The 27507-nt window shown below is 43.5% G+C and overlaps 1 protein-coding gene across 1 annotated transcript in view; it reads right to left on the bottom strand.

Moving 5' to 3' along the window:
- The window catches only part of EPDR1 (ependymin related 1), a 54623-nt gene that overhangs the window by 11912 nt on the left and 15204 nt on the right, over positions 1 to 27507 (bottom strand). The window lies entirely within an intron of this gene.

Raw genomic sequence — 27507 nt, 5'->3', positions numbered from 1 at the left:
TTTCATCAAATTATCCAAAAGAGAAAGCTTATACAATACAATGTGGAAGGGCATTTTCAATATGACGTCTAAATCAGAGTGTAGACATCTTGCAGAACACGCAAAAACATCCAGTATTGAACATGACCATTTTCAAAAAAGCAAAATGTCCATCTTTTCATTTCAAAAATTTCAGATGGGTTTGTACACAGTGTGTAGATCCTTTTGAAATATTTTAGAGAACAAAAAGTACAAAATAAAATTGCACAAAGCAAGCCCTTGGGATATAGGAAGGGCCAGCATTTTTAGTAGACTGGCCAAACAGACATCCCAGCAGAGAAGTGGGGCATCCTAGGGGGCACTTCAAGGTGTAGAAGTAGAAGGGACGCTAGGAAGCAGTGATCACAATATGATCCGCTTCAACCTGGACACAGGGGCAAAACATCGGACCAGAATGTCGGCCACGGCACTAAACTTCCGAAAAGGGGATTACGAAGGGATGAGACTCATGGTGGGGAAGAATATTAAGAAGAGGATAAGCACTGTAAAAATGCTGAAGCAAGCAAGGTCCCTTTTTAAGAACATGGTCACCGAGGCACAAAATCTATATATACCGCGTATCACCAAGGGATCGAAGAAGAAAAAGAACAGGGAACCGGCATGGCTCACTGTAGCAGTGAAGGAAGCGATCAGAGACAAGAAGACTTGTTTAAGGAATGGAAAAGGTCAAAAACGGACTAAAACTGGAAAAAGCACAAACAACATCAAAGCAGGTGCCACAAGGCAGTAAGAAGGGCCAAAAAAGACTATGAGGAAAAAATAGCCAAGGAGATGAAAAACTTCAAGCCGTTCTTTCGATGTGTTAAGGGGAAACGACCGGCAAAGGAAGCGGTGGAGCTCTTGGATGACCATGGAATAAAGGAAGCGCTAAAGGGGGACAAAGCCATCGCCGACAAACTGAACACATTTTTTGCGTCTGTCTTTACCGAAGAGGATATACGCAACATACCGGAAGATGACAGGCTATACGCAGGAAATGAGGATAGGAAACTGACAGGGATGATAGTCAGTCTAGAAGAGGTATGCAGGCAGATTGATAAGTTTAAAAATGATAAATCCCCGGGACTGGATGGCATCCATCTGAGGGTGATCAAGGAACTGAAAGGGGCTATAGCTGAATTTTTACAACTAATAGCCAATCTGTTGATCAAATCGGAAAGGATTCCGGAAGACTGGAAAGTGGCGAATGTCACGCCGATCTTCAAGAAAGGTTCGAGTGGAGATCCGGGAAACTACAGACCAGTGAATCTAACCTCGATACTGGGAAAGATGGTAGAAGCGCTGATAAAGGACCGCATCATTGATCACCTTGATGGACACGAGCTGATGAGGACCAGCCAGCACGGCTTCAGCAAGGGAAGATCTTGCTTGATGAACTTGTTGCACTTCTTCAAGGGAGTAAACAGGCAGATAGACATAGGCTAGCCAGTCGACATTGTATATCTGGATTTTCAGAAGGCGTTTGACAAGGTCCTGCATGAACGAGTACTTCGAAAAATTGTGAGCCATGGAATCGAGGGCAAAATCCTCATGTAGATTAAAAACTGGTTAGCGGATAGGAAACAGAGAGTGGGCGTAAATGGACAATACTCGGACTGGAAAAGCGTCATGAGTGGAGTGCTGCAGGGTTCAGTGCTTGGGCCCGTGCCCTTAAACCTATTTATAAATGACCTGAAAACTAGTACGACGAGCGAAGTGATTAAATTTGCAGACGATACGAAGTTATTCATAGTGGTGAAGACGCAGAAGGATTATGAAGACCTGCAATGTGACATACACATGCCCGAGAAATGGGCCGCCACATGGCAAATGAGGTTTAACATAGGTAAGTGTAAGGTGATGCATGTCGGTAACAAAAATCTTATTCACAAATACAGGATGGCTGGTGCGGTACTTGAAGAGACCCCCCCAGGAAAGAGACCTGGGAGTACTGGTCGACAAGTCGATGAAGCCGTCAGCGCAATGCATGGTGGCGGCGAAAAGGGCAAACAGAATGCTAGGAATGATTAAGAATGGGATCATGAGCAGATCGGAGAAGGTTATCATGCCACTGTACTGGGCCATGGTATGCCCCCACCTGGAATAATGCGTCCAGCACTGGTCACCATACATGAAGAAGGACACGGTACTACTCGAAAGGGTCCAGAGAAGAGCGACTAAAATGGTTAAAGGACTAGAGGAGCTGCCGTTTAGGGAGAGATTAGAGAAACTGGGCCTCTTCTCCCTTGAAAAGAGGAGACTGAGAGGGGACATGATCGAAATATTCAAGATAATGAAGGGAATAGACTTAGTAGATAAAGACAGGTTGTTCACTCTCTCCAAGGTAGAGAGAACAAGAGGGCACTCTCTAAAGTTAAAAGGGGATAGATTCCGTACAAACGTAAGGAAGTTCTTCACCCAGATAGTGGTGGCAAACTGGAACTCTCTTCCAGAGTCTGTTATAGGTGATAACATCCTCCAGGGATTCAAGACAAAGTTAATTAAACAAGTTCCTGCTGAACCAGAACGTACGCAAGTAAGGCTAGTCTCAGTTAGGGCACTGGTCTTTGACCTATGGGCCGCCGCAGGAGCGGACTGCTGGGCACGAAGGACCACTGGTCTGACCCAGCAGCGGCAATTCTTATGGTCTTAACTTCACATTACATAACCCCCTTATAGTATATAGGAAATCCTCCCAAACCCACTCAAAAACTACTAGACCCAATTGAACACCACACCAAAAGCCTTATGCCTGCAGGTGTCACCTATATGTAGGTACAGTGGGATCTGGGTAGATTTTGGAAGACTCACATATTCCACTGTAAGTGTAGTAGTTAGAATGGGATAAGGAGCCTGGTCCCATCTCTATAGTTCACTGCACTGCCCACCAGGCTACTCCAGGAGCCTGCTTGCTGCTTTAATAGGACTCTGGCTATAATATCTGAAGCTGTCATACAGACAGGTATGTACTGTTTCATTCACATATTTGGGGGTAGGAAGGGGGTCAGTAATGATTGTGGGAGTGTGGAGAGTTCATGCCTTCATCCCTGCAGTAGTCATTTAGTCGGTTTGGGTAACTTTTTGGCACTTATTATTAAAACAGGTCTCAGTTCAAACTGTGCCCTGAACATATTCTACAATGTTCCATTATTGCAGAAAAATGTCCAAATCATAAGCCTGCCCAAACCACATCTCCAATATGCTGTCTTAAGATAAACAACATAGAAATCCATCTACCAAATGGGTTTTGAAAATAACAATTTGGAAGGTTTGATGAGAAAAACATCCAAATGTCCAATTTTGGGCATTTTTATTTGAAAATGAGCCTCATAGGCTCTTATATTCTACAATATGCAATGAACCTTATATAATATACAATATGCAATGAGCCTTATACAATGAGCCTCATAGTCTTTTATATTCTACAATATTTAACAAAATGGTTCAAAGCAGATTACAATGGCCAAAACTAGAGGCCTCTTCTATTAAACTGCGCTAGCAGTTTTTAGTGCAGAGAGCTGCGCTGAATGGCCCACGCTGCTCCCGATGCTCATAGGAATTCTTTGAGCGTCGGGAGCAGTGCAGGCCATTCAGCGTGACTCACCGTGGAAAGAAATAACATCAAAATGTAAAAAACATGAGGAATTGAGAAGCTCATTAAACATATCAGGTATCTCTTAAATATCAATTGAAAACAAAAGAATATTATAAGAAATGTTTGAAATAAAAAAGTTTTAAAATGGAATCTGCCGGGAGGAAGGCTGGAGAGACTGCTGGCTGTTTTACTTTTTTCTTTGATGCTGGTGAGGACTGTTCCCTTTGCCGTTCTCTTTTCCTCCTTTGCGCAGCAGACGAGAGACCATTTCATAACAGCAGCCCATTCATCAGAGACTGGAGATGTTATCCTCGTTATGAGGAAAGGTGAAGGAACACTTCCCTCTCGAGGGTTTGAGGTTTTTGTTCCCTCCGGACCCCAACAGTCCTCTGTGTCCAGCAAGTGTTGCAGCGTTGGTAGAGGAGACACTTATAGCCGGAAGTGCTGTGAATGGGACTCCCAGCGAGGGCACCACATCAGTGTTAGAACTCCTGAGGAATCAGAACATAGGAGTAGAAGTTTACTCCCACGGAGGTGTCTCTGACTACTATCTGGCAAGTCCTTCAGCGTTTGGATTCTACAAACTCTAAATCAGTTGAAGAGGTAACAACTATGGCTAAGAAGGTAGAAAATTTAACTAAGACTGTAGAATCTGTAAAAGAAGATCTTACAGGTTGGGTCAGGCAAGTGCAGGAAGAAGTTCATCATCTCCAGCAATTTAAGATTTCAATGATAAAAGATAATCTGATAATACATAAGAAACTTGAACAGATGGTAAATTTCAATAAACGTTTGAATCTCTCTCTGTTGAACTTCCCCAAGACTCCAAGGATGTTACCTATTGACCTCTTTAAGAGATATTTGGTAGAAATTTTAAAACTTTCTTCTAATTCTGTACCTTCAATAAATAAAATATATTATTTACTTACCAAGAATGTAGCTCAAGGAGTTGGTGGGGAAAACAAAGGAGAGACACAGATTGACTTCAATATATCTTTTAATCTAGAACAGTGGTTCCCAAACCTGTCCTGGGGGACCCCCAGCCAGTCAGGTTTTCAAGATATCCCTAATGAATATGCATGAGAGAGATTTGCATACCTGTCACTTCCATTATATGCAAATCTCTCTCATGCATATTCATTAGGGATATCTTGAAAACCTGACTGGCTGGGGTCCCCCCAGGACAGGTTTGGGAACCACTGATCTAGAACAATCCATAGAGGATGCTAATGAGAGAGTAACGTTATTAGTATCATTTGTTTTACAATAAGATATGAATATGGTCTTAAAATTTTACTTTAAAAACTCTCCTAGCCCCTTTGGGGGTCAAAAAACGGGTTTATCCAGATGTTGCAAAGACTACACATGAACAGAGAAGAATGTTTCTATCTTTAAGACAAGAGATCATTAATATAGGAGCAACTTTTTTTGCTGGCATATCCGTGTAAATGCCTGGTTCGATATGCAGGACATGGCAGCACATGGCAGAACAGTGAGCGGAGAGTGTGCTAGCAGGAAGAAGCAGAGAGAGGAGCACAGAAGGCGGTGCTAGCAGGGGAAGAGGCGAGAGCTAACTCCGCCCACCCCTGACGTCACCAGCCAAACTCCCCCCATAAAAGGGGACGAGCCAACGGACGAGCGCCTTTGCGAAGAGCCTTGAGAAGGGCCTTGTACAAGGCCTAATCTAAACTTTTCATTCTCATATACAATCAAACACACTCACAAACTCTCTAGTATCTCTATCTTCCTCTTTCTCCTTGCATACTCTCTGACATCTCAACCTTTCTCTATACAGAAATAAATCTCTCTAACTTGCATACTCTCTGACATCTAAACCTTTCTCTTTACAGAAATAAATCCCTCTAACTTGGAAATGGCAGGGAGGACACGGAGTACCAAAGCTACTATCAAGATCGACACTCCAGCATCCGGAGGGACCCAGGGGATGGTCAAGGTCTGTACACAAAAGGCAGAGGGCGACATGGATCAGAGGGCAGAGGTCTCAGTGCAGACCGAGACCTTCCCCCCCCCTCCCAAAGTGCACTACAGTCTCTACGCAGACAGAGGAGCTAGGAAACTTAGGCGAGGATATCTTGCAGGAACTACTGAGCCTCAGGGAGGAGGTAAAGCGCCTGAGGAGCATCAGGGATGACGAGGCCTTCATCGACGACGCCATCCTGGAACTGTCACACATCACAGAGAGAACCCACGACAGGTCCACCCTCGACACGCCCAAACCTACAGCACTTAACACAACGATTGGAGTAAAGGAGATGATTGGAAATGCTGGCCCCTGGCAACTAGTAACATCCTCTACGGGCAAGCGAAGTAAACCCACCTCATTCTCACTCTCTTCTTCTTCTTCTTTTTCTCTTTCTCTTCAACAGGATAGCCGTTCATCAATACCACAGCTAACTCTCAGAAATAGATTTCAGATCTTACAGGATGGAACCACCGAGGAAATAGCAGAAGGGACTCATGAGGATACCCAGCTCACAACGTCAAATCCAGAGCACGCAGACCGGCCCCCTCAGAAGGAACGAAGAGTGGTAGTCATTGGTGACTCCATGCTAAGGGGCACCGAGGGACCAATTTGCAGGCCTAATTTGCAGTCAAGAGAGGTCTGCTGTCTCCCTGGAGCCAGGATCCAGGATATTACCACTAGCCTAGACAAAATTCTAAAACCTAATGATCATTTTCCCATGTTTCTCATCCATGTAGGCACAAACGACACTGCTAGGAATGCCACAGAGAACATCCCCAGAGATTTTGGAGCGCTGGGAAAGAAGTTGAAGCAGATAGGAGCACAGGTGGTCTTTTCATCAATTCTTCCAGTAAGAAACAAAGGCAGAGCTAGAGAAGAGCGTATTCAACGGACTAACGAATGGCTCCGAGAATGGTGCATAGAAATGAACTTTGGATTCCTAAACCACGGCGAGACACTCCAGGGACTACAAGGACCAGACGGACTCCACCTAACCAGAAGAGGTAGAAACGTATTTGGACATCGATTGGCCCGCCTACTCCATAGGGCTTTAAACTAGGTAAGTTGGGGGAGGGTACATACTTATATCCTAGAGCAGTAAGAAACCACCCTGAGGAGGCAAGTCGCACTCACACTACCAAGTCTAAGGTAAGTACCAATGATATCCACAATAATTCAGGGAGAAATATCACTGATAATTTAGGAGCCACACTAGCTCGTAAAGGAATCTCTTCACAGATATGGAGGGCTATGTATGTTAATGCACACAGCTTGGGCAATAAAATTCTAGCATTAGAGACTGAGATAACAAACGCCGATCTTGAAGTGATAGCGATATCCGAAACCTGGTTCACGGAATCGCATGGGTGGGATATGGTTATACCAGGGTACAACCTACTTCGTTGCAACCAAGAGGGTAAATTGGGAGGAGGAGTAGCGCTATACACTAAGGAAAGCATCAAAACCACCAGAATCACAGATGTTAGATACACCGGGGAATCCCTCTGGGTGAACCTGGCCAGAGGGAATGAAAAATGCCTATACCTTGGGGTGATATATAGACCTCGCAGGCAACAGGAGGACAAAGACATGGAATTAATCAAGGACATAGAGAACATCACACTGCGCGGGGACACAGTAATGCTAGGAGACTTCAACATGCCAGATGCAGATTGGAACACACTCTCCGCGACTACGGGTAGCAGCAAAAGAATATTAACCTCCATAAAGGGTGCACGTCTCAAGCAATTGGTATTGGAGCCCACCAGGGACCAGGCGTTACTAGACCTAGTTCTCACCAACGGAGATAGCGTCACGGAAGTCTCAGTAGGAGACACACTGGCCTCCAGCGACCATAATATGGTATGGCTCAACCTCAAGAAAGGTTTCCCTAAGACAAACACAGCAACAAGGGTTCTCAACTTTAGAGGCACAGACTTCAACCGCATGGGAGATTTTGTCCATCAGGAGCTACATAAACAAGCAATATCTGACAATGTGGAGGATATGTGGTCGTCTCTGAAGTCCATCCTACACGAAGCAACAGACCGATACATAAAGACAGTAAGTAAACGCAGGAGAAACAAAAGACCCCAATGGTTCAGTAAAGAAATTTCAGACCTAGTTAAACAGAAAAAGGACGCATTTATCACCTACAAACATTTAGGCAGAGATGGGGCGAAAGAGGACTATCTAGACAGATCTAAAGCTGTCAAAACAGCAGTCAGAGAAGCCAAACTCCGAATGGAGGAAGAGCTAGCACGGAAAATTAAGAAAGGGGATAAATCTTTCTTCAGCTATATTAGTGACAGGAAAAGAAACAAAGATGGGATAGTATGCCTGAAGCAATCAGACGGTAACTTTGCGGAATCAGATTCTGAGAAGGCAGAACTACTAAACAAATACTTCTGTTCAGTGTTTACCCGCGAAGCGCCGGGAGCTGGTCCACAGCTGCAGACGGGAGATAACCAGAAAGACCCGTTTCAAGATTTTGAATTTACGCCCAGTAGCGTCTATGACGAACTATCAAGACTCAAGGTAAACAAAGCCATGGGACCGGATAACCTACACCCCAGAATGCTCAGGGAGTTAAGGGAAGTCCTGGCAGAACCATTATCTGTTCTTTTCAATCTTTCCCTAAGCACAGGAAGGGTCCCCTTGGACTGGAAAACCGCCAACGTAATCCCACTCCACAAAAAGGGCTGCAGGACAGAGACAGCAAACTACAGACCAGTGAGTCTCACGTCTATAGTGTGTAAACTCATGGAAATACTGATCAAACAGAATCTTGACACAATCCTAGACGAAGAAAAACTGCGTGATCCACACCAACACGGGTTCACCCAGGGCAGATCCTGCCAATCTAATCTGATTAGCTTTTTTGACTGGGTTACTAGACAACTGGACGCCGGAGAGTCACTGGACGTGGTATATTTGGACTTCAGTAAAGCATTTGATAGCGTCCCTCATCGAAGATTACTGAACAAGCTGAAATCGATAGGATTAGGAGACACTCTAACTACATGGGTTGGGGATTGGCTGAGCGGTAGACTTCAGAAGGTGGTGGTGAACGGTACCCCATCCGAAGCATCGGACGTGATCAGTGGAGTGCCGCAGGGCTCGGTCCTGGGCCCGATTCTATTTAACTTATTCATAAGAGATATGACGCAAGGACTTAGAGGAAGGATATCACTGTTCGCCGACGACGCCAAACTTTGCAACATAGTAGGCAAAAGCTTATTACCTGATAATATGACACACGACCTACTGTTGCTGGAACAATGGTCAACTACTTGGCAGCTAGGCTTCAATGCTAAAAAATGCAAGATAATGCATCTGGGTAAGAGAAACCCGCGTAGAACTTATGTACTAAATGGTGAGACCTTGGTTAGGACCACGGCGGAACGCGACCTAGGGGTGATCATTAGTGAGGACATGAAGGTTGCTAATCAAGTGGAGAAGGCTTCCTCCAGGGCAAGACAAATGATGGGGTGTATCCGCAGAGGTTTCGTCAGCAGGAGACCTGAAGTTATGATGCCGTTGTACAGAGCCATGGTGAGGCCTCACTTGGAGTACTGTGTTCAGCTTTGGAGACCACACTACCGAAAGGACGTGCTGAGGATCGAGTCGGTTCAGCGAACGGCCACCAGGATGGTCTTGGGGCTCAAGGATCTCACGTATGAAGAAAGATTAAAAAAATTGCGGCTGTACTCACTTGAGGAAAGAAGAGAACGGGGAGATATGATTGAAACATATAAGTACATCACGGGACACATCGAGTCAGAAGATGATATTTTCTGGCTCATGGGACCCTCGACCACCAGAGGGCATCCACTGAAAATCAGGGGAGGGAAGTTTCATGGCGACTCCAGGAAGTACTTCTTCACCGAAAGAGTAGTGGATCATTGGAACAGACTCCCACTCCAGGTGATAAAGGCCAGCAGCGTGACGGATTTTAAGAGAAAATGGGATACTCACGTGGGATCTTTAAGGGAGTAAATTCAGGGGAGGGGATACTTGGAATGGGCAGACTTGGTGGGCTATAGCCCTTTTCTGCTGCTTTTTTCTATGTTTCTATGTTTCTAAATATGTTTTTTATTCCCCTGAACAACTGAAGGACTTTCTTGATTTGAAGAAAATCATATGAGAGCAGTGTTGGGATTTAACTGATGATAGTATGAATGGTGTCACATTAGGTCTTTTCGTTTTTGAAATTGACTTCTATTAATCTCCTTGTTTTTTCTTTTTGACCACTCCCCACTAATTGTCATCTAAGGAAGGGTAAACTTTGAGTCTACTTTGAAGAAATTTACTTATTTTCCTCATATATTGTTTGTCTTTATGTTTCTTGTAACATGAGTTTTGTCTTGCGAATTGTCTTTGAAATGCTGATAAAGAAAAAGTTTCAAAATTCTTTTTGAGGGGCATAATCAAAACATATGTCTAAGTCTGATTTGGACATATGGCACTAGACACCCAAAGTTGGCAGTGGGAAAATGCCCATTTTCGAAAGGCAAATCATTAAAAACAATTTTTTTGAAAAAATCATCTATTGCTATTGGGTCACCCAGACAGCCAGGACATCTATCTTTATACCACATTTTTTACCAAAATTTTGTCCAAATTCCAAACACCCAGAACAAGACCATTTGGACGTGGAAGGGGCCAATCCTGTAATGGACTGGCCACCCAGACATGGCAACAGAACAGTGAGGCACGTTGCAGGGCACTGCTGTGAACTTAACAAAAAGGGTGCCAGATAAACTTCTTACCAGAGCTCCCTTATAGGTTATGGTGAGCCCGCAAAAAACAGTATACCCATCTGTCTACAACCCCAATAGCCCTTATGGCTGCTGATGGCACCTTTATGGCAGTAGAGTAGGGTTTTGGTGGGTACACATGTTTCACCATAAATGTAGTGGTTAAAGCAGCTTATGGGCCTGGGTCCTCCTCTCTATGGATCACTAGCCCACCCCCTGGCCTATTTAAGACACTTGTGTGCAGCTCTACTAGGCTTTCCTATACCAGGTGCTGATGTTCTGGAGACAAGTATGTACTTTTTAATTTTGATTTTTGTGGGGGTGTGAGGGGGTCAGTGAACACTAGGGGAGTGTGTGTGGGTCTTTACTTATCTCTGCAGTGGTTACTCAATGCTGAAAATGCTAAAAAGAACGTTTAAAATGATCCACTCACATAAAAACCCTTGAAGTAATAATGTATATTTTGGCACTCAACAAACAGAACCTTTAGGCCCGAATTCTGTATAGGACGCCCGGGAAGAGCGTCCTATACAGAATCAGGCCTAAGCCCACCCAAAATAAACCCAATGTCCATGTTACACACACCGGTTACAGAATCGGGTTACTGTAGATGTGGCCACTATACTTATCGCGGCAAGGGATCTCCCTGCCACAAGTATAGTGGCCTTGGCTGTCAGTCCCCCCACCCCTGTACAATCATGGCAGGAGGGAGCCCAACCCCTCCTGCCTGATGACCGCTTCCCCCACGTACGATCGCGACAGGAGGGAGCCCAACCCCTCCTGCCCAATGATCGCCCACCCACCCCATGTACAATTGTGGCAGGAGGGAGTCTAACCACTCCTGCCAGATGACCGCCCACCCTTTCCCAAAGATCGCCAGCAGGAGGGTGCCCAATCCTGCCTGCCGGACCCACCCAATGAACCCCCCATCCCTGACCCTCCCAACGAAATGCCCCAACCCCCCTCCCCAGTCCCCCCCCCAACAATACCCCCTCCCCGGAACCCTCCCTCCCCAGGCTCACCGAGCAAGTTGGACAGACAGACAAGTTCTCACACCGGCCGACAGGCCCGTCTCTGTCCAAATGAGGTGGGCCCACCTCTCCCCTGCCCAACCCTAAGAATCCTAGGGCCGTCGTAGTCTTTCGAGACTACGACGGGAACTCCCCACAGCCATTTCCTATTGGCGATCTACACGGGGCAGGAGTGTAGGAAGATCGTTCCTGTCTCGAAAGCCCGCTAGACCACCAGGTAAGGCCGGGATGCCGAGGGGAAAGCTAAAATACGGGTTTGGTTTTTTTCCCCCCTCCCCCCCAAAATAAATTGCGATTATGTGAAATCGCGAGTGCGGAAACCGCGAATGGGGAGGGGGAAGTGTAGTTACTGTTGATGAAGCATGATTACATCACTGTGATCCTGAGACAAAACAATAGTCCATGCAATGGCAGCACTCAGGTTCTCCAAGGCCAAGGAAATTCAAGATCCAAAAGTCAGCAGGAAAGGTAATGGTCACAGTGTTTTGGGATTAGAAAAGTGGTGTAATGACTGTCTTCCAAAGGGCCAAACAGTTAATGCAGAATACTACTGTAACTTGCTGTGCTAATTAAAGGAGGCATTGGAAAAAAATAGGAGAGGGAAGTGAAAAGGATTAGGTCCCAATTCCTGCCCCATACTTTCTCTGTCTCTGTCATTTGGAAGTCAGATACCTGGGGACATATCTTAAAGACCAGAAATCATCTTCCAAAACATGTCCAAATTTTATTATGAGTTTCACATCTTTTATATGAATCAGGTTTGTCAGCATGTGCCAGCATGTGACGTAAACACAAACCATATATGGACACAGGTCACATGAAACTTTAAAGACATCAGCATTTTTTCTATCTGGAGACTGAAGTCCACAGAGGGTCAAAAAATGCCTTAACCAGCAGAGCTTCTAATCTAAATCTGTTTGCAAATACGGCTTATAAAAACAATTGAATTCACTTAAGAACATCTCTGTTCAAACATAAATGTCCTTGTAGTATTTTCAAAGAAGGAAAGACAAACAGGGTCTGGCTTTTACAGCTTGAAAACAAGGCCTAATGACTTGATACGTGTCCCTTCAGGAAGCTGCGGAAAAGAGGGGTGGGTTTTTTTTCAAGACAATGCACCTGCTCATAAGGCTTCCAAAACGATGGATGTTTTGATGCATTTGGGGTTTCAGTGCATAGACCATCCACCCTATTCACCAGATCTTGCGCCATCCATTTTCTGTTTCCAAACCTTAAAAAGAGTTTGAAAGGGCAACAATTTTGGGGTGATTGGAGCCGTGGAGCAGTATTTTAGTGATCGGACATCAGAGTATTTTTTTGGAAGGGTTACTGAAAGTTCATACATAGTGTGCCAAGTGTGTTGAACTTAGGGGTGAATATGTGGAATAACTTGTAAGTTTCATGGCTCTACATAATTTCCTTGATTGTGCTGAGAACTTTTCAGCATCCCCGTGTATGATGATTTTTAAAAGAAGACTCCCAGGGTCTCCCTACAAAAATACAGGGGCTAACAAGTGCTGTGGGTACCTCCTACCCTACACTCTGTAGAGTTTAGGGGGAAATATAGATGCTTAGAGCTGATCTTCAGTGTTAGGAGCTTAAACTATGTAACCAATATTGGGCACATGCTTTTCTGAATTCCATCATCAATTTTATCTTCTGGAAAACACTGCAGCCAACCACCACCTATCCATTAAAGTATTTCCTGATCATGCTTCTGATTGAGTCTACCGCCTTGCTGCATCATATCATGTCCCCTAATTCTGCAGCTTCCTTTCCTTTGGAAACATTTGACTTTTTGTACTTTTATACCTCTCAAAGTTTTTACATGTCCATGTCATAGTCCCTCATCTCTTCTAGGAATACATATTGAAGTCCAAGTCTGGGAAATAACTTGACTTAGCTAATGACTAATTTCCTCCTATTTGTCAAGTTTCCTCTTGTGCATTATTTTTCAATTAACTATCATGGTTAACAACTTTTTAGGGAGCCATGTTCAGCACCCTAAAAAGCTTTAACTGTTGTGTAGAAGGATGAACCAGCAATTTATGTATATATTACTAGCATAAATGATAGATTACCAAGAAGGTCACTGCTCAAGCTCAGTTAGTGTTGGCTGGAGTTGGCTTTTCATCGCACAGCATGCTCAGAGTGACTAAGAGAGATGTTTATTTTTAATACAAAACCTTTCCAAGTCCTCAATTACACAAGCACTTTTAAAGCTGAAACAGTAAAGAGCAGAGCAGAACAAACCTGGTAATGAACTCTAATTTCAGTTACCCATAACTGATATATACGTTCAGCCTGGCTGCTGCGCTGTGATATTTCTTTGCTCAAGAGAAGACATCCAATCAAAACAATATATTCTAAGTGCAAGTTCTGCAACATTGTCTGTCTTTTTCTCAGTGAGTACAGGGTGCCCTTTCATTTTATAACACTGGAAAAATCAAGTCATTTACCTCAGGGAAGATTCTCAAAACTTAATGGTAAAATCTGACAGGTTGCTACTGAGGTTGCTATTGTAACAATTTCAAAAAGGCAAGTCATTCTCGAAAGACCCCGCATGCAAATGAGGTTCGCGGCTGTTCATGTAGGCTCGCTAAATTTACTTGAGATGAGTTGATGGTGGTAGCGATCAGCACATGTGCAGAATACACCCACATATTTAAAAAAAAGAAGCAAAGTTTGTCGTAAGAGATGCTGACTCTCTCCCACCGTGCTCGCACAACCTCCGGCCACCCACCCCTGGCAGCCGGAGAGATGCCCACTCCCTCCTGCCGCATCGCACAATCCAATGACACTACTAACTCCCCCCCCCCCCACCGCCACCCTGCAGCAGGAGGGATGCTCTATCCCTCCTGCCATTGCCCCCCCCCAGCAACTCTCCCCATGCTCCCAACTACCCCCCACCCCTCTCTACTTTATAGAGTTAAGCACCATGTACATATTCAAAAAGGCTGTTAACACGTAAACCAGACTGTGGTGCTTATTTTAGAGGAGCTTAGGATTTAGGCATGCATAATCTAGTATTTCAGTATTTGCATAAATATCTAAATACTAATTTTACAAAGCCAGAATATAAATGTCTAAAAGCTAGCCACCTAACTTTAGGTGCCATTTATAGAATGTGGGCAACAATGCCTATACAGTTGTTCTGGTTTTGCTCTGGACATGTCACTTTCTGTTGTGATAGTTCATTAAGACTCCTTTAAACAGAGGGAGTTGGAGAAAGATCTACAGCAGTGTTCTTCAACCTTTTTACACCCGTGGACTGGCAGAAATAAAATAATTATTTTGTGGACCGGCAAACTACTAAGACTGAAATTAAAAAAAAACATTTCCGCCCCGTCTCCGCGAGCTCGGTCCTCGCAAACCATCTGATCCCATCTGCACAAGCCGCAGTTATGATTTTATATTGAACGTATTTTATTAAAGTATAAAAAGAAACAATATTCTGTACAATTGTCATTTTACATATACAAATATACAGAGCAAGGACCAACAAAACCCCTGTCTCCCCTCCCCTTCACATATATACCCTCTACTATCAAGAAAACTGAACAAGCCAAGTTATTACAGAATGCTACACAGAAATATCATGCTAACAGTATACTGAAGTCACACATGACAGGAATAGTGTAAGGTGAGTGACCCCTGGTCAGAGAGAGCCCTAAGCCAGCTGGAAGCTAAAGAAGCACTGCCTGGGCTTTGCAGTCCCCAGTTATGTCTCTAGCAGGATATATATTTCAAATCTGATATATTCTAATGACAAAATAGAAATAAAATTATTTTTTTCTACCTTTTGTTGTCTCTGGTTTCTGCTTTCATCTTCTTTTCACTCTTTTCCTTCCAGGGTCTGCCCTGTCTCTTCAATCCAGCAACTGCCCGTTCCATCCACTGTCTGCCCTCTACCCCTTCCATATATATCTGACTTCTTTCTATGCCCCTCTCCCCTTTCCATCCAGCCTGTGCCTCCTCTCTCCTTTTTACGTCATTCATTCCAGCTTCACTGTTTCCTTCATTTTTATCTCTCCTACACCAGATCTAGCATCCTTGTCCTTCTCTGCTTATTTCTCTGATGACCCCTTCCCATCATCAATCTCTCTACTTTCTCATGCCTGTCTCTCCTCTTCCCCTCCTCTAATCTCCCTGCCAGCTGTTTCCTTCCTTTATTCCTTCTCCTTCTCTCCTCCCCTGTCCAGCAGTAACTCTCCTCCCCTCCCAGCAGCATCTGTCCTTCTCCTTCCCTCCAGATCCAGTAGCAGCTGTCCCTTTTTTCCCTTGTCCAGCAGCTTCCCAGACTCCTTTCCCTCCTCCCCTCCCAGCAGCATCTCTCCTCCTTCCCTCTAGGTACAATAGCAGCTGCCAATTTATTTTCCCTTGTCCAGCAACTTCCCAGACTTCTTTCCCTCCTCCCCTCCCAGCAGCTTCTCTCCTTCTCCCTCTCCAGGTCCAGTAGCAACTGTCCCTTTTTTTCCCTTGCCCAGCAGCTTCCCAGCCTCCAACAGTGGCTTTCTCCCCTCCCAGCAGCTCTCCTTACTTGCCAGCGCAGCGATTCAGGAAGGCAGCCTTGAGTCCTTTGATGGGTCGCACCACCTCTGAGGAAAGAGGAAGTTGCATCATCAGAGGCGGCCGCAACTCAGCAAAAGCCCCAAGGCTGCCTTCCTGAATCGCTGTGCTGGTAAGTAAGGAGAGCTGCTGAGAGGGGAGAAAGCCACTGTTGGAGGCTCCCCATGATCTCTCCGGCCCTGCGCGGACCAGCTGGAAATGATATCTCATCGATCTCGCCGGCCCTGCATGGACCGGCAGGAAATTGAAGTTAATCAATCTCGCCAGCCCTGCGCAGACCGGCAGAAATTTCCTGCGGACCGGCACCAGTCCACAGACCGGCGGTTGAAGAACAGTGATCTACAGCACAGCAGACACCTGTTGGACGCCTCACTCACTGATCCACTCTGGAGAGGGATCCTTCTAGCCCAGTATAACTGGGCAATTGCTCCGCTGAATGTGGCCATGGGCACGTGCTTGTGGGTGCTTGACCGAAGGGGCATGTCCTAAGGGTTACCTTCAGAGCATGGAGCATAGGATTCTGCTTCACTCCTAACAGATGGGGAAAAGAAAGGGAGGACTAAAAGGAAAAGCAGCTTTGATGGAGGTTAAGAATCCAATGAATAAACATTTAATTGCTATAACTATTTCTCCATGTGCTGCATTTTCCCCTCCTCTCAAAATTTCCCTAACAATAGGGGGTCCTACCCCTATGAGTCAGGACCTATGAGTCAGGAAGCACCAAACTGGAGAGCTCAAAGGATTAAGAATTCTTTTAATTATCTCGGCAATTGGAGACTTTAGAATCTGGAAAAATTAAGGTACCAGTTCCGGTTTTCTTTGACTATCATTCTTTGGAAGACTCTTCCTCAGAAAAAAGTGATATTTCCTTAAAAGATATAATGCTAGCAATAAATAGATTGGATAAATCATTGCAAGATAATTCATTAAGATATAGTAAATATACAGAGGAAACTTCAACTGAATTTCTAGAACAAGATACAAGATTAATTGTGGTAAAAAAATCTTGAGAAAGTTGAATCTCAGATCAAACTATTTCAATCAGCACAAGCTTCTTTTTCGAAGGATTAATAATTCATTCAAAATTGGAAACTTTTGAAAATATCTCTAAAGCAGTGTTTCTCAACTTCTTCAAGCCAAGTACCCCTAAGCCTAACAAATACCAATCGAGTATCCCCGCCCAAGCTCCGCCACTGACTCCACCCATAATAAGAGTACTAATTGTAATGGAATTTCTTCCATCCATTTTTCATATACACACAATATAATCTTATTAATACATAATGGTAACCACAAAATTAAAAAAAACACAAAGCACACTGTATGCAGAGAAAATATAAATTGTGCATGTATATTCGGGGGGGGGGGGGGGAGGGATTCCAAAGAGGTCAAGGCAGATGACTTTAAAATCTGTAATGTCACCTCAGTAATAACTATAGAAAAATAGACAAATATAGTGCAAAATACAGACAGCAGAAATAAATTTTCAAAACTACATATTTTGATCACTAAATTGAAAATAAAATCATTTTTACTACCTTTGTTGTCTGGTGATTTAATGAGTTTCTGATTGCACTTCCTTCTGACTGTGTATACAATATTTCTTTTTTTTCTTCCTCCTGCATGCTTCCTCTCCTTTGGAACTCATTCCCTTCCTCAACCAACATCTCTCTGTCCCTCCATGAGTCCAACTTTTCTTCCTCTCTCCTCTATCCCTATTGGCAACATGTCTTCTTCTCTCTCTCTTACTGTCCATCTGTCTTGTGATATCCAGGCATTTCTCCCACCCCCTCTACTGCCACATGCAATATTTCTCCCGCTCATCCTTCTATTCCCCATGCATCTCTACCTCACTCCTCTATTTATGTCCACTTTTCTTTTCTTCTTTTCCCCATGTGCAACATCACACACTCATGCCCAATAATTTTCCTTTTCTATTCCCTCCCTTCTATGTCCCACGTTAGTGCCTCCTTCCTCCCTCCCTTCTGTGTTCCATGTTCATGCCCCCTCCCTTCCTTCTGTGTCAAGTTCGTGCCCCCCTCCCTGCCTTCCAGCCTTTGTTCCAAAATTAAGTTGTATGCCAGGGGATCCTTGCCTGCCCACTCACCCCCACTGAAAATGCTGCTGGTGATCCCTCCCTCCCTGCACCCTCCCCCAAAGCCTCCCCAGTTACTTGTTGGAGCCGTACGCACTCCCTCCACCCCTAGCAAACTCCTTGCAGGGACGGCGCAGGCATCAATTTACACACTGCATGTGGCTGGCCCACAAGCCTTCCCTCAGATGTCATCTCTGATGTTGGAGAGGTTTCTGGGTCAGCTACGTACGTGCAGCGTGTGAGTCACTGCCTGTTCTGTCCCTGCACGGAGTTCACTGGGGGCGGAGGAAGCAAGTGCGGCTTCAACATGTTACTGGGTCAGCTTCAGGGGGAGGTGCAAACGAGCAGGCAGGGAGAGAAAGAGGGATCCCCGGCAGAAGTTTCAGCTGAAGGGGAGGGCAGGCAGGGATCACCAGTGGCAGCAACTTCTACTGATGGGCAAGGAATATCCTCTGTGGCAGCCAGGCCGCGTATCCCCAACAAATGGCTCGCGTACACTGCGTGTTGAGAAACACTGCTCTAGAGCAACAAATTTAAGGTTGTTTATTTTCCTGTAAAACATTTTTTTCTCCTAGAGAAAATTTTTCAAAATATATGCCAAAGAGGTAAGTACTTCAATTGGTTCTGGATGATAAAGAAATACTTATTATTTATTATATACCACATGGAACCACAGAGGTTGCTCAATAAGGTGGGATGGATAATTTAAATTCCCCTGATAGTTTAGATATCACAAAATTCTTAGAATCAACTCAAGATGTAATAACTAAGAGTTTAAAGAGCTCATAATCAAAACAGAAATACAGTGGTACCTTGGTTTACAAGCATAATTTGTTCCAGAAGCATGCTCATAATCCAAAGTGCTCGTATATCAAAGCAACTTTCCCCATAGCAAGTAATGGAAACTTAGACGATTTGTTCCACATCCAAAAACAGGCCTATGTTGCAAATAAAAGCTCACCCTCCACTTCAAACTTTCAGTATCTGTTGCAGTCCCCCACCTGTACCAGAGAACACAGCATCTGCCGCTGACCCCCGAACAGCTTTCCCTCCTCTCTCTGTGCACTATTACTCAAGAAAGCCTTCCTCTACCTCCAGCCTGCCTCTTTCTCTCCTCTCTAAGCACAAACCTTGATGCCAAGCTTAACCTACAACTCTAGAAAGAATGTCAGCCACACTTACCCCCTGGCAGCTGCCTGTGCTTGTGCAGTGGGCAGATGGTTTCTCCCCTCCACATTTAAGCGCTCTCAGGGAACATCATTATTAGGCTACCATCACCGTGCTGACAACATTCAAACCTGGTGTGCAAAATTACTGGGGTGACATCAGGAGAAGCACTCCAATCTGGAAGAGAGAGAAGTTGTATTGGGCGAGGAAAGCTCCTGTGCTTCTCTCCAACTTCCGGATAACAAGTTTTTGGAGAAGCCAGCCCAATGAACTGAGCCGCATCCATGATGCGGGCCAATGGGAGAGAGGACGGAAGTGAGTTGGGAGGTGAGCTCAGAATCATGGCCGGCATGCTGCAGCTGAAGAACTTGGAAAGCAGCCCCGCGGCCCTGCTGCCAACTGAGGTCAATATCGTGGAGGTGCCCTTTACTCCCCCAGCTCCACCCTATGTCCCTTAAACATCCGTGACCTGAACCTGCAGGCCCATATGAAGGAGTACTTCCTGTTCTGGGTGCGTACTGCTCTCTGCCGCCAGCCTCCTGCTCCTCTCGTCCAGTACCGGTGTCCGCTAGAGGTAAGGGTTTGAGGGTGGGCCTGGGGGGGGGGGTTAAGCCGGTTCTCGGGGTGGACTCGCTCGCTGATCAAGTTGGTGCTCATTTTGAGAGTTAAATTTTGCTCAAGTGTTTTGCTCGTCTTGCAAAACACTCGCAAACTGCGTTACTCACAAACCAAGGTTTGACTGTATGTCTAAAATCCCGCCTAAATCAGCACTTGGATGATTAAAAAGACAAGTTGTCCAAGTGCTGATAATCAAAACGGGTTTTAGACGTATTTAAAAACAGTTTAGGCCTCTTAAGTGCTGCTGTATGCCCAGAGCTGAAAGGGGCATTTTAGGAGGAATAGTGAGGTTGGGATTTGGGCGGGTTGTGGGCTGAGTTAGACTTAGTCATACTGCAAGCATAACCAAATGTTTAATGAGAATGCCTAGATAGAACTTGTACGTTGTGACTTAGGCGATGTGAAAACAGGTCTAAGTGCACAGAAGGTATCCAAAGTGACCAGATAACCACTGCAGACACAAAGTACAGACCCCCATACACTGCCCCAGTGATCACTGACCACCCTCCCACACCACCATAAAAACTGGAATATAAACGTACATACCTGCCTCCAGAACCTGGCATAGGAAAGCCTAGTAGAGCAGCACAGAGGTGGCTTAGGTAGTCTGAGGCTATTTGGGTTGTAGACAGGTGGGTCTAGTAAATTTTGGGGGGGGCTCATTATGACCTATAAGGGAGTTGTGGTGAGATGTTTATCTGGCATCCTTTTTGTGAAGTTCACAGCAGTGCTCTGTAAGATGCCCCACTGCTCTCTTGCCATGTCTGGGTGTCCAGTCCTTGAAATATGAACAGGAGAATCTGCCTTCACAACCGTGAATAGCAAAACAACAACAACAAAGGTGACCAGTGATGTTTAGTCTCTGTTTATTGTGATTGACTCGACATAATCATGTTTCAGCTCAGAAGAGGCCTGCCTCAGGAGTCTTGTAGTTAAATCGTAATAGACAGAATTACAATGCTCTTTTACTCATCTTGGAAAGTACTACAGTACTCCGTATAAAATCTGCATATGCGGACAGCAGTACATGTTGGTTCTCCAAGCTAGCAGTTCAGCCACATATGCTTGTTTTATACGGAGTAGTACTTTCCATGATGAGTAAAAGAGCATTGTGATTCTGTCTATCATGATTTAACTACAAGACTCCTGAGGCAGGCCCCTTGTGGGCCAAAACACAATCGTGTCGAGTCAATCACAATAAAAAGAGACTGAACACCATTGGTCACCTTGGGTGTCCAGTCCATCACTTTGCTGGCCCCTCCCATGTCCAAAAGGTCTTGTTCTAGGCATTTTTGACTAGGATAATTTTTTTTGATGAGAATGGGATATAAAGATAGACAATTTAGCGGTCTGGACAATCAAACGGCTGTACATATAATTAGACGATTCTCAGGGACAAAAATATTTTGGATGTATTTTTTGAGAATGGACTTTAGACACTGCCGACTTTGGGCGACTAGCGACTTAGGTCCAAAATGGACTTAGACTTATTTTTTGATTATGCCCCTCCACCTCTCTTGGTGGAGAAAAAGCTGTTAATCATGAAGACATATTTTTCAAAAAAAATCGGTACCATTTTATGGTCAACCAATTTCAATGTTCCCAGATGTCTCCAGGCAAACAGATTAGATTCTGGCAGGGAAATGTTTGGTCATACGGGAAGCTGATTCTTATGTATTTCTAGTTCCAAGTCATTTAGAAACTTTTCTTTTGAATACATCTGAGAAAGATGTGAAATTTGTTTTTACAGGTTTTAGGGAATAAGAAATAAAAGAAAATATATATACTATATATGCCTGCTAAATATAGAAGTTAAAAGATTTCTTGTATAAAAATTTTGCTGTCTCCCCATGATGTGGACTTGAAGGATGATTTGTTTTTTTGTCTTGTTAATTATATTCTTTATTTCCAAATTTCTTAAATATTACTTTGTAATAAATGAATAAATTTCAGTTTTAAAAAATAATCCTTTAAACAGCAGGTGGAAATGGTTTTAAGCTCGTTATATCACTACAGTGAGTACAAACACAAAAGTACATAAAATAAGCCTGATGATGGATGAGAAAAGGGAGACTATTAGTAATAGTGACAATAATGCTGAACTGGAGGCTCTGTATTATCTCTGATGGTCCCTTATTAACATTTATATCAATATCAGCTAATCTCAACAGAAGTTGGTTAATACAGTAACATAGTAGTTGACAATAAAGACCATCTACTCTGCCCAACTGGATAAACTCATGACATAAGGATGATGTGCTATTACATTTGCATACTTGATCTTGATTTGCCCTTGCCGTATTTACGGTGGAGACCATTGAAGTCTGCCCAGCACTGACCTTCTTCTCCAACCACTGAAGCTGTCATTGAAGCCTCACTCCAGCTCCACCCCAGTCCTTCCAAATCTCTCCAGCCACGATCAGGACACAGACCTTAGAAGGTTGCACGGCAGTGACCTTGCTCCATATAAAATTGTCCCATGCATACATGTATACAAAGTGATAACAATGCACATACTTTTACGCAATAAAGGTGTAGCCATATCTAGGAGAGGATTTTGGGTGGAGCAATGGAACATGGACAGTTGCAATTTAGATGCATGCATTCACACCTGTTCTTGACCAGGTGTATAGGCATGTAGGCCCATTTTACCTGCAATTTCTGCAGGCTTTGTGCTATTGTTATAAAATTGCCATCCACTTCTATTTGACTTTAAATTATCCCTTTTCTTTGGAATTGTTCCTTTTGTCATTTGAGTCCTGTACGTATATGCAGGGACTTTTCTCAACAAAGAATCCAGGCCAGGGGTTTTCAGCCCAGTTAGGTTTTATTATATGGTATGAGGTATTGTAAGGATGGGAGGGAATGGGGTAAATTTTATTTAATATGAAGAAATGTAGAATTTCAAGTGATGTATTTAAGATAAAATGTGGTTACTTTTTGATGCACTCGATGTAAGTTATAAAAATGAATAAAGAACTATATATATATATAAAAAATAATATTCACAAGGAATATGTACAAGATACATTTGAATGAACTACTTGTATTATTTGCAAATCTATCTCATGCATATACTGAAAATCTAACTGGCTAAGTACTGTAATGTCCTGAGAACTGGGCTGAAAATCCATGGTCTAGGATGAAAGAGGCAGCTGAGAAGTCTGCATGGCAGTCTGCAAGATAACCTCTCAGCTGGCATCCATGGCAGAAACCATGCAGTGCTGTGTTTACAAAGAAACATAAGACTTAGTAAACCCCAAGAGCTCGAAGGCCAAATTTTGAATTTCACACGCTCTGTTAAAAAATGTAAATAATTGCAGAAACAAATCTTTTGGAAATATAAGCTAGCATAACAAAAATTTTGATTTGCTCAAATCTTGTGAAATTATTGTTCTTTTTCACTTCTATCCTCCGGCAGTTTCCTTCTGATCCTTTGGGCTCCTAACTCAGTCAGAATTGGACCAGGGATCTGGTTCCATAAGTCTTCATTCACCTTTAACTATAGGTTTTCCCCTTCCTTTTCATATTCTCCTGACAAACTGGCTTAGCCATTCTACTGTCTGGTCAAATGGACCTCACAGAAGTGTGCAGTACAAAAATTTTCATTTTCTTTGGTTTCCCATCTTTTATGCGGCACTTTTCATTTTCATGTTGGGGGTAATGTCATTAATAATGTGAACTATTTGTGAAGAATAGGCACTCTTTGTGTTTATTGAAATGCTTATGCATGTGCAAATAGTGCGCATTCATAGCAAACATACCTGGAGAGCTGCCCAGGATCTGTTTTCTGACCCTGCCCTGCCTTCCAGCACCAGGAGACTGTGTGACTCTGTTGCTTGAGCTGTTTCTTCAGAGACAGTAATTGCAAGCTACCAATTCTACACAGGCCAAAGCAGAAATATATGGGGGATACATTTATACACTTTTTTTCTGTATATAAGGAATATTTTATATGTAGAAAACGGTTTGTACCGTATAAAATTGCATAAAATTGTATAAAATTGCATTGTCATATATACATGAAGCTACTAAGTAGTAGATTTAAAACAAATATTAGAAAATATTTCTTTATTCAACATGTAATTAAACTCTAGAATTTATTGCAGGAGAATGTGTTGAAAGAAGTCAGCTAAGCAGGGTTTAAAAAAGGTTTGGGTAAATTACTATTTATTTATTTTAAAATTTCTCGCCTGCCTAACACCTAGGCAGGTTACAGTTATACATGCACAATTTAAGCACAGGGCAGAAAACTAAAATATATCTTCTTATATACAGAACTCATCAACAGAACAATAGTTCATCCCTCCCACCTTAATAAATTATAAGCAGTTATTTGAAATACTTCACATTTTTTATGGCCATAAATAATCTAGTTCAGCAACAAAACTCCTTCAAAAATAAATGCCATTATTAAGATGGATGTGGGGGAATCTACTAATTATTCCTAGGATAATCTTTGGGATCTTGTCAGGTACTTGTGATCCTGATTGGCCACAGGATACTGGGCATGATGGACCTGTCTGTTTTATTTTGAGGCTTGGTATATCCTTTTTCTGTCCCAGTATGGCAGCTTTTATGTAGGTATATGTTGTCACCAGCGGGCTCAGGGCAATGGGTCCAGGGCCGCCAGGACAAGGAAATACTCTTGTGTGCCACAGCGGGCGACACAAGGAAAAAGAAAGTCAGGTTTAGTGGAAGAAAACACAAGTGAACCAGGTAGGTGAAAATCAAAATCAGGACTGGATTTATTCTTCAGAACAAAATAAACCAGTTGCTTCGCTCTTTTGTTCTTAACCCAGTCCTCAAATAAATCAAGCATAAACTTTGTCAGGATTCAGCAACAAACAGTTAAGTCCCATAACATCAGGTTTGGTAAAGCTTGATAGCCTTTTAGTTGCACAGAAAGCTTCAGAGGGTTTTAAACCCAAAACGGGAAACCTTATTTTTAAGCAACAAGGATTCTTCATGAAATCAAGAGTTCCAGTCAGTAAGGTTTCACCTAACAAGGATAACCAAGAAAAAAACCAAAATATAAGTCTTTACTTTTCTTAGGGAGACTTGTGCTTGTATCAGTGCAGGGCACTGATCCCTCAAGCAGCAGCAGTGCTGGGAAAGGTGGCGCGCTCCACGTGGTGATATGTTGCCAAGCTTTTGGCCCTCTATCCTACCTCATGTACGTGGGGCAAACCCCACCACCTTAGTTACAAATAGTCATCCTTCCACAAGGAAGAAAAGAAAAAAAAAAACTACAGCACAACAGGATAAGTCCAGCACAGCCCTTATCAAAAGGATTCTATCCTGCTTTAGGCTCAGCAAGAGTAGCAAGGCACAACTTCAAAAATAGTCCCAATAATCAACCACGGATATTTGTAATCCAGTTAAGAGTTCTCAACACTTGCCTTGGACTAGCATATTTCCATAGGTTGGACGCCGTTATGTACCTCAGCAATCTGATCCGGCTCCAGTTCCATGGCTTGGAATTTCTCAGGTGGGTCAGAAGGTAGCTCTGCTCCGGCCTCAACAAGCTCCATGCATTCAGGCAAAGAACAGCCCTGAAGAACTCCCAGCCCTGAGCTTTGCAGCTGCCCTTGTTCCCTCAGTCTCTTCTTCTGCCTCTCAAGCAGCTCAGACCTCTGGTTTAGGAGCTGGCAACCACGCCCCAAACCCTCAGGTGTAGAGGATATCCAGTTACTTCCTCTGGGATTGCGTGGGGGAAGGGAAAACTGCAGCTTAGCCTCAAGACTCCCTCTACTAGATTCAGAAGGAACATCAGGTGAAATGCTAAACTGGGGTTTAACTTGGGCCGGTTGGGAACTGTCTGCTTTTGAGATAGGTCTAATCCTAGGGCCAGACCTAGCAGGCACAGTCTGCTACCACAATGTGTACCAACACGAGAGCACGTGTTTACATGTCCAGTCTTGCCAGGGCTTAATTTGTAGACCAGGTTTAGTAAAATGGGAGGGGGTATATTTGTCTATTTTTGTATAGTTGTTACTGAGGTGACATTGCATAAAGTCATCTGCCTTGACCTCTTTGAAAAAAACCCGGAATATAAATGATAATTAACATTTTCTCTGCGTATAGTGTGCTTTGTGTTTTTTAAAATTTTATTGTTGGTAGATCATTTTCACTTGGTCATTTTAAAAGTAGTTCGCAAGCCCAAAAAGTGTGGGCACCCCTGTTGTAGACAAAAAGGAAATGGAAGTGTAGAGCCAGGGGAGGGAGTAGGCAAGAGCAATAAGAGAAAAGGGGATGAATTAGGGATTAGAGTGACTGTTCTCTGCTCTGATCTAGGCTCAGTGCTCAGTAGACTCTTATCACACTACTGAGCACACTACCAAAAACCCTTATCCACACCTTCATCACCTCATGCTTAGATTACTGCAACTCGCTACTCTCAGATCTTCTGCTCTGCCATCTTTCTCCCCTTCAATCTGTCCAGAATTTGGCTGCACGACTCATATTCCATGAGAGCTGTTATACTCATGTTACCCCTCTCCTAGTCACTTCATTGGTTTCTCACTCACGTTACCCCTCTCCTAAAGTCACTTCATTGGTTTCTCATCTATTTCTTTTTAGTTCAATCATTTTATTGAATATTATGAGAAATATACAAGGAGCAGTTCAAATACACAGAATCAGAGTAAAAACAATTGGTATAGTAAAGATCCATAACTATAATCAGTTATATAGAACCAAAGTAAATACAATTCAGCTCATCCAACTGACTTACAAATGTATTCACTCAGCTGCCCCTCACTATCTCTCTTATTTCCCCCTATGTTCCCCCCCCCCCGTGAGCTCCACTCAGCTAAGTCCCTCCTATCTAAGCCCTCCTCCTCCTCTGCCAACTCCAGACTCCACCCCTTCTATCTTGCTGTTTAGTATTCGCATGGAAAAAAAGTCATTGCTTTCTTGGGCAATTCCATTCAGTGACCCAAAACACATGATCTTGCTTAACCTGAAGTGCATACAAAATCATGAAATAAAAATACTGTAAAATTTTGTCCAAGGACTATAAAATACTGGCACTGGAGAAGTGGATAGGGAAATTTTATAAGAAATGTTGAGTTAGATTAGTGACTCCCAAACCTGTGAAGGAACACCAGCCAGTCCGGTTTTCAGGATATCCTTAATGAATATTCATGAGATTGGTTTGCATACACTGCCTGTTTGTATCTCATGCATATTTCACTGTAAATAATCTAAAAATCTGACTGGGGTTCCCCCTGGATAGGTTTGAGAGCCCCTAACTTAGGGCTCCTTTTACTAAACCATGGAAGAGCTTTTTACCATGGACTGGCAAGGTAAAGTCTCCCAAACAATCACTTCAATACCACTTGTGAAACACACCATTCCCTTCCAGAAAAGACTGATGTTAGACCTAAAAGATTCATACACTTACTTTAAATTAAATAGAATATATTTGTTAGAATAGGAACTCAAGCACTCACAGTCACAGGCTAACAGAACTAGTCTTGGCGTGTGACTATTTCGCGAGCTATCATCGGTCCTTATATATATATATTTTTTTATTATTATTCTATTTAAAGTGTATGATACTTAGCTCAGGTGTGTGACGAAGCTCTCTTAACATAAACGAGAGTGAAACGGAGATCTTCCGTCGCTATTGTGGTCAGAGGGCCGGGTATGAAAGAACACACCCG

The sequence above is a fragment of the Geotrypetes seraphini genome, chromosome 2, assembly GCF_902459505.1.
Source record: "Geotrypetes seraphini chromosome 2, aGeoSer1.1, whole genome shotgun sequence".
NCBI classification, from domain to species: domain Eukaryota; kingdom Metazoa; phylum Chordata; class Amphibia; order Gymnophiona; family Dermophiidae; genus Geotrypetes; species Geotrypetes seraphini.
This window is presented reverse-complemented; position numbering and strand designations above follow the sequence as displayed.